Source organism: Bos javanicus, chromosome 1 (genome assembly GCF_032452875.1).
Source record: "Bos javanicus breed banteng chromosome 1, ARS-OSU_banteng_1.0, whole genome shotgun sequence".
Taxonomy (NCBI): Eukaryota; Metazoa; Chordata; class Mammalia; order Artiodactyla; family Bovidae; genus Bos; species Bos javanicus.
Window position 1 is genome coordinate 99553443 of NC_083868.1, and position 12673 is coordinate 99566115.

The 12673-nt window shown below is 37.5% G+C and overlaps 1 pseudogene; it reads left to right on the top strand.

Moving 5' to 3' along the window:
• The first annotated feature begins 860 nt into the window (after window positions 1-860).
• LOC133254884 (peptidyl-prolyl cis-trans isomerase A-like) lies at window positions 861-10759 on the top strand (annotated as a pseudogene).
• Window positions 10760-12673: the final 1914 nt, after the last annotated feature.

Consider the following 12673-nt stretch of genomic DNA (forward strand, 5'->3'; position numbering starts at 1 on the left):
ATATCTGAATACCCAGAGCCTGGGAATGTGTTACCTTACTTAGAAAAAGGGAAGTAAGATAACAGATGGAATTAAGGTTGCTAATTAGCTGACCTCAAGACAGGGAAGAGTCTCTGGTTTCTCCAGGTGGATCCAATGTAATCATAAATGCCCTTAAACATAAGAGGAAGTAAAGAAAATTGGTGTCAGAGAAAGACAGCTAGCCATTCCTGGCTTTGCAGATGTAAAGAGGCCATGGGCCAAATAAGGAGGCCATGTAACACAAAAGCATTATCCATAAAAGAGAAAAAAATTGATAAACTAACCTTCATCAAAATTAAGACCTTATGCTCTTCAAAAGACACTTGTAAGAGAAAGAAATGGCAAGCAACTTGGAAAAATTATTTGCGAATACATATAATATATCCAGAATATATAAAAAAACTCTCAAATTCAATAGTAAGGAGAAAGGGAAAGGAACTAAAAAAGTGGGCAAAATATTTGAAAGGAAGTTTAAGTAGAGTACATATGTGGATGATGAATTAGCACATGAAAAGCATCAGTCATTAAGGAAATGCAAACTGAAACACCAAGATACCATTACACATCTATTAGAATGGTTAAAATTAAAAATTAAAAACTGCAAACAAACAAAATTTCTAGCCAAAAGAAGTGAATGGACTAAAAATTACGATATATTCATACCAGGGAATTACATAGCAATAAAAATGAATTAACTAATGAAATGTAATCTATAGTAACAGAAAGCAGATCTGTTTGTTTGGAAATTGGGCAGGGAATATGCCCACCATTCATCAGAGCAAGAATAGGATTACAGCCTTGCAGGTGGTCCTACCCCAAGCCTCCTGCACTGCCCAGCCATGGTCAACCTCATCATTTTCTTCAATATCACCATCAACAACAAGCCTTTGGGCCACATTTCCTTTTAGCTATTTGCAGACAAAGTTCCAAAGACAACAGAAAACTTTCATACTCTGAGAACTGGGGAGAAAGGATTTGGTTACACAGATTCCTCCTTTCACAGAATAATTCCAGGATTTATATGCCAAGGTGGTGACTTCAGAGGCCATAATAGCACTGGTGGCAGTGCCATCTCTGGGGAGAAATTCATGATGAGAATTTCATCCTGAAGCATACAGGTCCTGTAATCTTATCCATGGCAAATGTTGACCCTAACAAAAATGATTCCCAGTTTTTCATCTGCCAGGCTGAGACTGAGTGGTTGGATGGCAAGCATGTGGTCTTTGGCAAGGTGAAAGAGGGCAAGAATACTGTGGAAGCCATGGAGAGCCTTGAAATGGAAAACCCAACAATATCACCATTGCTGACTTTTCTGGACAAACCCAGCAAATTTGACTTGTGTTTTATATTTAAGAAAAAAAATAATGGGATAATGAAGGTGTACTTAAAAACATTTTTGGATAATGGATACCAAACAATATAATGTACGTTATATTGATTGTGATGGTTTCACAGGTATATACATATGTCAAAGCTTATCAAATTGTTTTCTTCAAATCTGTGCAGTTTATTATATGTCAATCACACACATACACAGAGAGAGACAGGGAAAGAGTATGTGTGTGTGTGTGTGTGTGTGTGTGTGTGCGTGTGTGTGTGTGTGTGTTCATGTGTGTGTGTGTATGAGAGAAAGACAGAGCCACAGAGAGGAAGAAGGATAAAAGGAGGAGAAGTGAGAGAAGGAAAAAGGAAATAGAATGAGAAGTAAAATGCTGTGGAGGTATAATAAAACTACAACAGCCACTCATAAGCTCAATCTCAAATTTCTGTGCTCATGGAAATAGCCCTATTTTCCTCACTGATTATCTTTATCAGTAATGTATATTTGGACTTCAAAATGAGCTTAAATGAACAGCCTACTGCTCTAATCTCTTTTATACACGTGAGTTCCACTAAGTGGTTATTTCTTTACAGAGATGCATTGCCTACAGATATTGAAAAAATACTGTTTTGCTTTATTTTTGACACTCAGAAAGCCTTTCTAAAATGAACCTGAATATTTACTAGGAGTACTGCTGATGCATTTTGACTTATTGTATTTTATCATGAAATGGTGATTTGCTAGGCAGGCAAGGTGATCCATCTAAGCCCCCACATCCCCTTCAACACTTTAGGCAGAGTTGTGCTTGTATCTATTTTATAAATGGATTTCTGCGTAAGATTTAGATTGATAAAAAGCTGGTTAATAATTGGCAATTTCCATGGAAATGGAAACCAGGGAATAGTGGAAAAATGAACTCAGAACATGATGCCAGGAAGGGCAGGCCAGTTTGCAAAACTGCAGCAGGGGAAAGCAGAGGGGCACTCAGGAAGTGAAAGGTGAGATGAAGAGCATAGGTTTGGAGACGGTGCCCTATAATGAGTACTATCAAACAAGATTACTCGGGGATAGTCTTCACCTCTACCAAATTCTTCCAGACATATACAAATGAGTAACTAGCCTTCCTCTGCTCTTTCTCCATAATGATCTTTTTGCCTTATACTAAGTAACTAATACCCATAGTAGTTTCCCTGTGTATATCATTCACTACTTGATATCTCTCATGCCAAACACAGTGACTAGAATATCATAAGCATGAAATAAGTTCTGGTTAAATGAATGAGCAACAGTGCAGGGTCTAGAGCCATCCTTCTGAATCAGAAGATGGAGGGAGTCCACAGCTGAGAAGTGGTCACTAAGCTGCAGAATATTTCACTGTGTTAACTACTGAGAAAAGTTTGTGTGTTTACAAAGGCATAGATTAAAGAAAACATTTCAAGAGCCTTCTTTCAGTAGAAACGCACTTTAGTCCCCAACAGATTGATCTAGAATCTTCAGAAAAACAAGTGCATATTTTCCTATGAGAGTGTGAAGAATAACTGATAGGCAAATAAGGGAAAAACTGAGAAAAATTCCGTGGCATTTCTAATGCAGATGTATGGATTCTGCCTCACATTCCATTCTTTGGGGAGAAAATAACCATGAGAAAAAGCGTTCATTTCCTTCCTGTAAGGTTAAATTGGAGACAAATCAAGGTTTTGCCCTTTCTTTTTCCTGCGATGTGAACAGTTCTGTGCTCCGTGTAGCAGAATTTTGAGGACCTGGCTAGGGTCTTGTACCTAACAGGTACTCAATCATGAGGTGACACCAGAGAATTGGGAGTTCTTTGAGAGATGACTTTATTAATTAGGAGAGAAAAAGATCTTACCTTCAGAGAAGCAGAACAAGGACTTGAGCAGCACCCATTAAAAGGCAGACTAAGAGAGTTCTAAACTTAAGCTGGAAGAAATTATTATTAGGCAAAAATGATTAATAGAATGTATGAGATGGGTCAGGTTTCTGTCATTTTAAATCTTTTTAAATATCCTTGCTTCATGAGAAATCTTCTATATGTATATTTGCATGTGCTGTGTTATGTTCAGTTGCTCAGTCATGTCCAACTCTGTGTTACCCTGTAGACGATAGCCTGCCAGGCTCCTCTGTCCATGGGATTTCCCAGGCAAGAATACTGGAGTGGGTTGCCATGCCCTCCTCCAGGGGATCTTTCCAACCCAAGGATCGAACCAGCATCTCCTGCATCTCCTTAACTGCCGGTGATTCTTTACCTCTGAGCCACTGGGAAACCCCTTTGCATGTGTATGTTTATGTATAATATAAATTTTTAATCTAAAGTTGAATTCACTTAAAAGTAGCTCATGCTGCAAAGTCATAAAGTAGTACTTTCCATTTTGAGTCTTTTCTAAATACACACAAAAAATTAGTTAATTGGCAATGAATTAACAGTTTTTTTATATAAAATAACCAAAAACAGCAAAAATTCTATATGCATTCATCATTTCTAAAATTAAAAGATTGCATAATCCATGTAAGAAAAATACTATCTAAAAAAATATTTCATTAAATTAACAAACTGTCCCTATTTAAAAAAAAAAAACTCTATTATGTTTTCTTTATTTTCCCTGTTTGCCCTTGGCTTTGCTGATATTAACTGTTGTCCGTCTTTGGGTCTCTGGCAGTCACTGCTCTGGAGTCAATTCTAAGAAGGAAGCAGGCTGCTGGACGTGCATAATGGAGTAGGAACATTTTATTGATATTTATTTAGCAGATTTATCATCCTGAAACTCACAGATGGACATAGGGCATGTCATGATAATATAACTCATGTGTTATGGTATGATAACATCATTTGTACACAAGGGGTTTATGTGAAATATGAAGAAAGTCTTGCTTGCTTTCAGATAAATAATGGGATGAGTTAGCTCAACTCTGGAGACCTAAATTTTGAGTACAGGATGGTTCTGATAAAAGAAGTAAGAAAATAAACTAAATAGTATTCTATTTGGAGTTGCCTCACATCTGATGTTATATTACTGCTGATTCTTAGAATATTAAAATTTTTCTTATACATATATCATCTTTTTTACTTAATACATGCTAACCAATAGGTTATGAAAATTATGCTCTCTACAGTAGAAGCAGCAACCAGCCAAATCCCAATGAAACTCATTTTAAAAATTGTTCATTTGCAAAAATATATATGCCAAGAATTCTACTTTGTTTTGCCAGTGTCCAGTAAAATGAGTAATGTTTCCCAGTCATAAAGAGTTCCTCTTTTAGGGGTGTGCATGCTAAGTTACTTACAACTCATTTTAACCCTTAGACTATAGCTTGCCAGCCTCCTCTTCCATGGAATTCTCCAGGCAAGAACACTGGAGTGGGTTGCCATGCCCTCCTCCAGCTTTTTTAGAAGAAGAAGATTAATAGAATTGGGAAAGACTAGACATTTCTTCTGGTAAATCCCATGGGCGGAGGAGCCTGGTAAGCTGTAGTCCTTGGGGTCGCTGAGTCGGACACGACTGAACGACTTGACTTTCACTTTTCACTTTCATGCATTGGAGAAGGAAATGGAAACCCACTCCAGTGTTCTTGCCTGGAGAATCCCAGGGATGGGGGAGCCTGGTGGGCTGCTGTCTATGGGGTTGCACAGAGTCGGACACGACTGAAGCGACTTAGCAGCAGCAGCAGACATTTCTTCAAGAAAATTGAAGATATCAAAGGAACATTTCATGCAAGGATGGACATGATAAAGGACAGGAACGGTAAGGCCCTGACAGAGGCAGGAGAAATTAAGGAGAGGTGGCAAGAATACACAGAAGAACTATTTTTAAAATGTCTTAATGACTCAGGTAACCGTGATGGTGTGGTCACTCATCTAGAGCCAGACATCCTGGAGTGTGAAGTCAAGCGGGCATTAGGCAGCATTACTACGAACAGAGCTAGTGGAGGTGATGGGATTCTAGTTGAGCTATTTAAAATCCCAAAAGATGATGCTGTTAAAGTGCTGCACTCATATTTCACCAAGTCTGGAAAACTCAGTAGTGGCCACAGGACTGGTAAAGGTCAGTTTTTATTCCAATCTCAATGAAGGGCAATGTCAAAAATGTTCAAACTACTGTACAATTGCACTCATTTACCATGCTAGAAAGGTTAATTTTGAATTTTTGCTGGATCTGCTTCTGTGACTTTAACTCTCATCTTGCCACTTCTGTAAGATAAATAATGGCCTGCCTCAGAGAGATAACCTGAACTGCCCACCTGTGAAGGACTGTAAGAAAATGAAACTAACACAGTCCCCTGCCTGAGGCTTGCCATACTAGGGGACATTTGCAAGGATTGAATAGTTTTTTTTACTTTGTTTCCTCACCTCCACTGCCCATCTCTGATCCATAAAGGAATCTGGAAATCAGGCCCTGATAAGATGGTTATTTTGAGGCACTAGCCTGCCATCTTCTCAGTCAATTTGCTCCGAATAAAGTCCCTTCCTGATCCCAACACTTCGTCTTGGATTCATTGACTTATCCTGTGGCAAGCAGAGCAAGCTTAGACTCAGTAAAACTAACACGTGAAATGAGTGCAATTGTATGATTGTTTGAACATTCTTTAGCATTGCATTTCTTTGAAATTGGAATGAAAACTGATCTTTCCCAGTCCCATGACCAAGTGCTGAGTTTTCCAAATTTGCTGACATATTGAGTGCAGCACTTTAGCGGCAGCATCTTTTAAACTTTGCAATAGTTCCCCTGGAATTCCATAACCTCTGTCTATATTTCTTCAAGCACTCTGTCTACCAGATCTAATCCCTTGAATCTATGTATCTTCTCCACTGTGTAATCTTAAGGGGTTTGTATAATCTTAGGTCACTGTATAATCTTAGGTCATACCTGAATGGCATAAATCTGGAATATTAAAATTATATGCAAAGAGAAGTGAAACTAACTTCTTCTTCCATAATAAGTGAGGGGAGACCGTTGGACCTCTGTGGAACAGAATTTGAGTATCATTGTCTATAGACAAAAATTATTCCACATTGTATCAGTTATTTATAAAGCACAGAGTTAATAGCTCCCATCAAATTGAAATTAGATAAGACAAGAAGGTGTGTTCTAGATAAAGGCCAGGCAACCTCCTGACCTCTGGTCAAATTTGTCCTACAGTTACTTTTGATAGGACCTGTAGGTAAGAACACTTTTTACATTTTTAAAGGGTTGTAAAAACAAACCAAAAACCAAGCAATAGCAACAAAGAAGAATATGCTACAGAAGTATATGCGGCCCTTATAGAAATAGCTTGTTGATCCAACTTGTTGACCTTTGCTCTATTGCAGAGGCCAGCAAAACATGCCATCCATCCAGATGGTTGAATTAGTTTTATAAGTTAGGTTTTATTGAAACATAGACATACACACACATGCATTTTTAAAAATTTACTCTCTATGGCTATTTTAGTATTACAGTGGCAGAATTTAAGTTATAACAGAGCAAAGCCAAAACACTGACTGTATGATCCTTGTTAAGAAAAGTTTGGCTATACCTCGTTAGACAATACATGGTTCCCCAATAAAACACGGAGTTATTCCTCCTGGGAAGATCTTTTGCTTTCCCTGTTTCTATTTTTTCTTCTCTTTACTTGGTTTACCCCATTTTTTCTTCCTGTCATCCATAATTCTTTTTCATATGTTTCCTCTGCTTTAACTCTTTCTTTCTCCATTAAATAGCTATAATGTGGAACCAAAATATAAAATTTTAAAAGTAATTTATGAAATGAATTTTTAGATGTCTTATTAAATCTAAAGTAAGAAGAGACCTTTTTCTCACCACATCCAATGCCCTAAGAGTCTCAAGTTAAGTGAAAGTTACTTTTCATTGTGATATATACCTATGTCTATGGGTCAGTGATTCTTAAAAGGACCTCTTACTTGAGAAACAAGAATAGGGGGTCCAGTTAGTTGCCTTCCCTTTTCCAGCCAAAACAAGGAACACTTATTGATGTTTCAGTGAGAAAGTGACTTAATAACATCTTTTTTGAATGGCTCTTTACTCCCACTGGTATGTACACAAGGCAGTGTGAAGTTGAGATTGACTAATCATGGTATAATTTCTGCATTTTAAAATATAAATATATAAATATAATATAGATTATATCATAAATGGACAGTGTAATGTCAGCATTTTTTAAAACCACTATTCCCAAGCAGTGAAAGATTTACAAGGAAAAGTTTTCTGTCCCTGTTTCCTCTGCTGATTCTTTTTTGTTTCCCTAATCCCCTCTAGATCTCCTTTATTTCATCACTTTACTTCTGTTAATGTCTTAAGTGTCATTTTTTCAAACCATTACCCTTGATCTTCTTTTATTTGTGCATTCTATGTCTGAAAACTCACATTTACTCTTATTTTAACTACCAGCTAATGATTCCCAGTCTGTATCTTTAACTGAGAAGAATAACTAAGGGAAACAGTGAGAGATATTATTTTCTTGGACTCCAAAATCACTGCAGACAGTAACTGCAGCCATGAAATTAAAAAACACTTGCTTCTTGGAAGAAAAGCTGTGACAAATCTAGACAGCGTATTAAAGAGCAAAGATATCACTTTGCAGACAAAGGTCCATGTACAGATGTAAGAGTTGAACCATAAAGAAGACTGAGTGCCAAAGAGTTGATGCTTTCAAACTGTGGTGTTGGAGAAGACTCTTGAGAGTCCCTTGGACTGCAGGGAGATCAAACCAGTCAATCCTAGAGGAAATCAGTTCTGAACATTCTGTACTCATGCTGCAGCTGAAGCTCCAATACCTTGGCCACTTGACATGAAGAGCCGATTCATTAGAAAATACCCTGATGCTGGGAAAGATTGAAGGCAAGAGAAGGGGATGACAGAGGATGAGGTGATTGGATGGCATCACCAATTCAATGGACATGAATTTGAGCAAACTCTGAGAGATGGTGAAGAACAGGGATGCCTGGCATGCTGCAGTCCATGGTATCTCAAAGAGGCTGGAGACAACCGAGGGACTGAGCAACAACAACAACAATAGATGTTGCATGTATATATGCATAATACTTATATTAAATGGTCATCTCTAGTTCAGTGTTAATGGGTTGAGCTCAATACACCCCACAAACTTTTATTTATGCATTCTTCCTCATCAACATTAACTTAAGAAACAACCCAAACTCAATTTACCCACACTTTCAATTGATCTTAAATTTTTATTTTTATTGCAAGGGGATGTCTGCAACTTACAATGGAATACATTGAAAAAAGAACAACAGGTGAATGTACTGAGAGATGGATAGATGAATAGGTATATGATAAAGAAGGTATAATGAAATGCTAATTGTAGAATTAGGTGATGGGTATATTAGAAGTGAAAGGCCAGGCAGAAAGGGAAAGATATACCCAACCAATTGCAGAGTTCCAGAAAATAACAAGGAGAGATAAGAAGACTTTCTTAAATGAAGAAAGCAAAGAAATAGAGGACAACAACAGAATGGAAAGACTAGAGATCTGTTCAAGAAAATTAGAGAGATCAAGGGGACATTTCATGCAAGGGTGGGCACAATAAAGGACAGAAATGGTAAGGACATACAGAAGCAGAAAAGATTAAGAAGAGGCAGCAAGAATACACAGAAGAACTATACAAGAAAAGTCATAATATGTTAACAAATTTGGAAAACTCAGCAGTGACCACAAGACTGGAAAAAGTCAGTTTTCATTCCAATCTCAAAGAAAGACAATGCCAAAGAATGTTCAAATTACTGTACGATTGCACTCATTTCACATGCTTGCAAGCTAATGCTCAAAATCCTTCAAGCTAGGCTTTACCAGTAGGTAAACTGAGAACTTTCAGATGTACAATCTGGTTTTAGAAAAGGCGGAGGAACCAGAAATCAAATTGCCAACATTCACTGGGCCATGGAGAAAGCAAGAGAGTTCCAGAAAAACATCTACTTCTGCTTCATTGACTATGCTAAAGCCTTTGACTGTATGGATCACAACAAACTGTAGAAAATTCATGAAGAGATGGAAGGACCTGACCACCTTACCTGTCTTCTGAAAAACCTGTATGCAATTCAAGAAACAACAGTTAGAACTGAACATGTAACAGCAGACTGGCTTCAGATTCAGAAAGGAGTATGAAAAGGCTCTATATTGTCACTCTGCTTATTTAACATTTGTAGAGCACATCATGCGAAATAACAGGCTGGATGAATCACAAGCTGGAATCAAGATTGCCAGGAAAAATATCAACAGCCTCAGACATGCAGATGATACCACTCTGATGGCAGAAAGTGAAGAGGAACCAAAGAGAGTCTTAATGAAGGTGAAACAAGATTGGGTGAAAAAACTGGCTTGAAACTCAACATTAAAAACAACTAAGGTCTCGGCATCCAGTCCCATCACTTCATGGCATGGCAACTAGGAGGGGAAAAAGTGGAAGCAGTGACAGATTTTTCCCACTCTTGGGCTCCAAAATCACTGTGGATGGTGACTGCAGCCATGAAATTTAAAAATGCTTGCTTCTTGGAAGAAAAGCTGTGACAAACCTAGACAGCATGTTCAAAAGCAGAGACATCACTTTGCAGACAAAGGTCTGTATAGTCAAAGCTATGGTTTTCCAGTAGTCATGTAGAGATGTGAGAGTTAGACCGTAAAGAAGACTGAGCTGAGCATCCAAGGAGGAATTGATGCTTTCAGACTGTGGTGCTGGAGAAGACTCTTGAGAGTCCCTTGGACTGCAAGGAGATCAAATCAGTCAATCCTGAAAGAAATCAACCCTGAAGATTCATTTTAAGGATTGATGCTGAAGCTGAAGCTCTAATACTTTGGCCACCTGTTGGGAAGAGCTGCCTTATTGGAAAATACCCTGATGCTGGTAAAGATTGAAGGCAGAAGAGGGCGGCAGAGGATAAGATGGTTGAATAGCATCACTAACTGAATGGACATGAATATGAGAAAATTCCAGGAGATAATGGAGGACAGAAGAGCCTGGCATGCTAAGTCCATGGGGTCACAAAGAGTCAAATAGGACTTAGCTACTGAGCAACAACAAATACGGGTACTCACTGTAAGATACTAGACATTTTGTAAGTTTTTTTTTTTTTTTTTTTGAATCCGTTAGAAAAGTCTTTCAATCTGCCCCAAGAAGTCTTTACTTTCCACCACTGCTTTACCTTAGACCCTCATCTCTTTCCTAAGCTATCATGTTTGCCCCTAGTGGGTACTCCTAAGGAAATTCCCCTGAAATGCTGCTACTCAAAGAGTGTTTCACAGAGCAGTAATCAGCCAGCACATCACCTGGGAGCTTGTAGTAAATGCAGGTCTCACCAGGCATATTAAATCAGAATTCACAGTTAGGAAGATCCCTGAGCAATTTGTACAAACTTGAAAGTGTTGAGAAGCTCAGCTGTATATGACAACGTTAGCCTCCATCACTCCATTGCCTGAAACCCTTCAGTGGGTTTCATTGTATAGTGTGGTATCTGAGAACTTCAGAGTGGTTGCCTATTTAGAACATTTCAAATATTAATATTTCCAAGGCACATGTGTTGTGTCTCATTCTAATTGCCCTTTCTCTAACACTCTCCACATACCCAACACAACCTACCTCTTTGTCCTTCAAAATAATTTAGTCCACATTGCTTTCTTATTACTCTGGCAATATCTTTATAGTACCCCTATATTTTAACTTTTGGGGGATAAGAAGATATCTGTTACTTTTCCCAATAAGCTGTGAACCTAAAAAAAAAAAAAAAAACCAGAAAACATATCTTATTCGTGATTACATTCCAAGTATTAGCACACTTCGTGTTGTGGATGTGAGTTATTTAAAAATGCTTATTGAACTTAACCCAGAAGGAGGTGACTATTCCTGAAGGTGTGGAGAGTTGGTTCAGAAAGAGAGTGCGGAAAGGTGAACAAACAAGGAAAACCAAATTTTACTACAGCTACATTCATTTAACTATATCTACCTATCTATATCTACTTTCCAGATCCTGAATTTATTCATAATAAAATAGCTATTTCATTAACTGTGTATATACTGAATTCAAATGAAAAAGCCATATAAATGTTGTCACCATATATTTACTGAATTTATTAGAACAAGGTTAGTCTTATTAAGATGTAATATTGCTTTTGTTGTACTTAAAGAGATCTCCTAAATGCTTGTTTTCCCAAAGTTATAGCAATTATATTTATCAGTTTTCATGCATAATAGATGAAAATACAATGTCATATTTATCAACAAAGGCAACGAAATGTTATTTAGATATTCATTAGGCAATCAGTCACCCATCAACAAAGCATAATTCAAATCTCATTTTGACGTTTGCCTGTGAGACTATTACAACTAAATAGAAATTTAAGTATTTTGTGTATATACCTTTGTAGTAGGGTAAATCAGAGCTTTAAGAAAAAAAAAAGAGAGAGAGACTAATAATTCTTATCATGGATCATAAAAAGAAATTCTTGCAATTTAAACCCTAATTCCATTCACCCTCCAATAAAAAGCAATTTTAATCTTATTAGTAGAATAATAAAATATATTTTTTAAAAAAGTAAAGTATGTTGGTAGAATTCATCTAATTTTGAAATAATATTTTAGATGCCAATCACAAGAACTAAGTAAGCTATTTATTATTTTACACAGAGCTAATAAACTGAGAAATGGAAATTATTTTCCAACCTCCTTCCTTCCACAATGTTTATTGAACGGTTGCATTGAGCAAAACATTGTGCTATGCTAGGTTCCATGGATACAAAGATAAAGCATTCCTTTATTCATTCCAGAAATATTTAGCACCTTCTACATGCCAGACACTGTCCTAAGCCTTGAAGATACAGCAGTGAATGGACAAAGACTTGTGCTTTTAGAGTTTATATTCTAGTGGGTGAGACAGACAAACAAATGGGTAAGGAGTACAATTACAGATAGGTGATCTGAAAAGTATAAGACGGGGTAATGGCAGAGTATATAAGGTTGGGGAGCAGGAGAGGATGCTATTTTAGGTACAATAGCCAGGAAAGACCATTCAGGAGAAGACAATATCTGAACAGAGAACTGAAAGAACTGAAAAAGTGAGCAATTTGAAGAATGGGACAGGAGAGGTATTCCAGGCAGAGAGAACAGCAGACATAGAGACTCTAAGATGAGATTGAACTTGGGGTATTTTCAGCAAGGAGAAAGGTGAAGCTACTGGAACTCAGGGATGCAGGTAGAGGCTGGTAGAACATAGGGTCAGGAGGGGAGACGTGATCTGAGGGTCATTTGATGAGTCTGGATTTTATTTAAAATATGCTGGGAAGCCACTCATGAGATTTGAGCAGGGAAAGT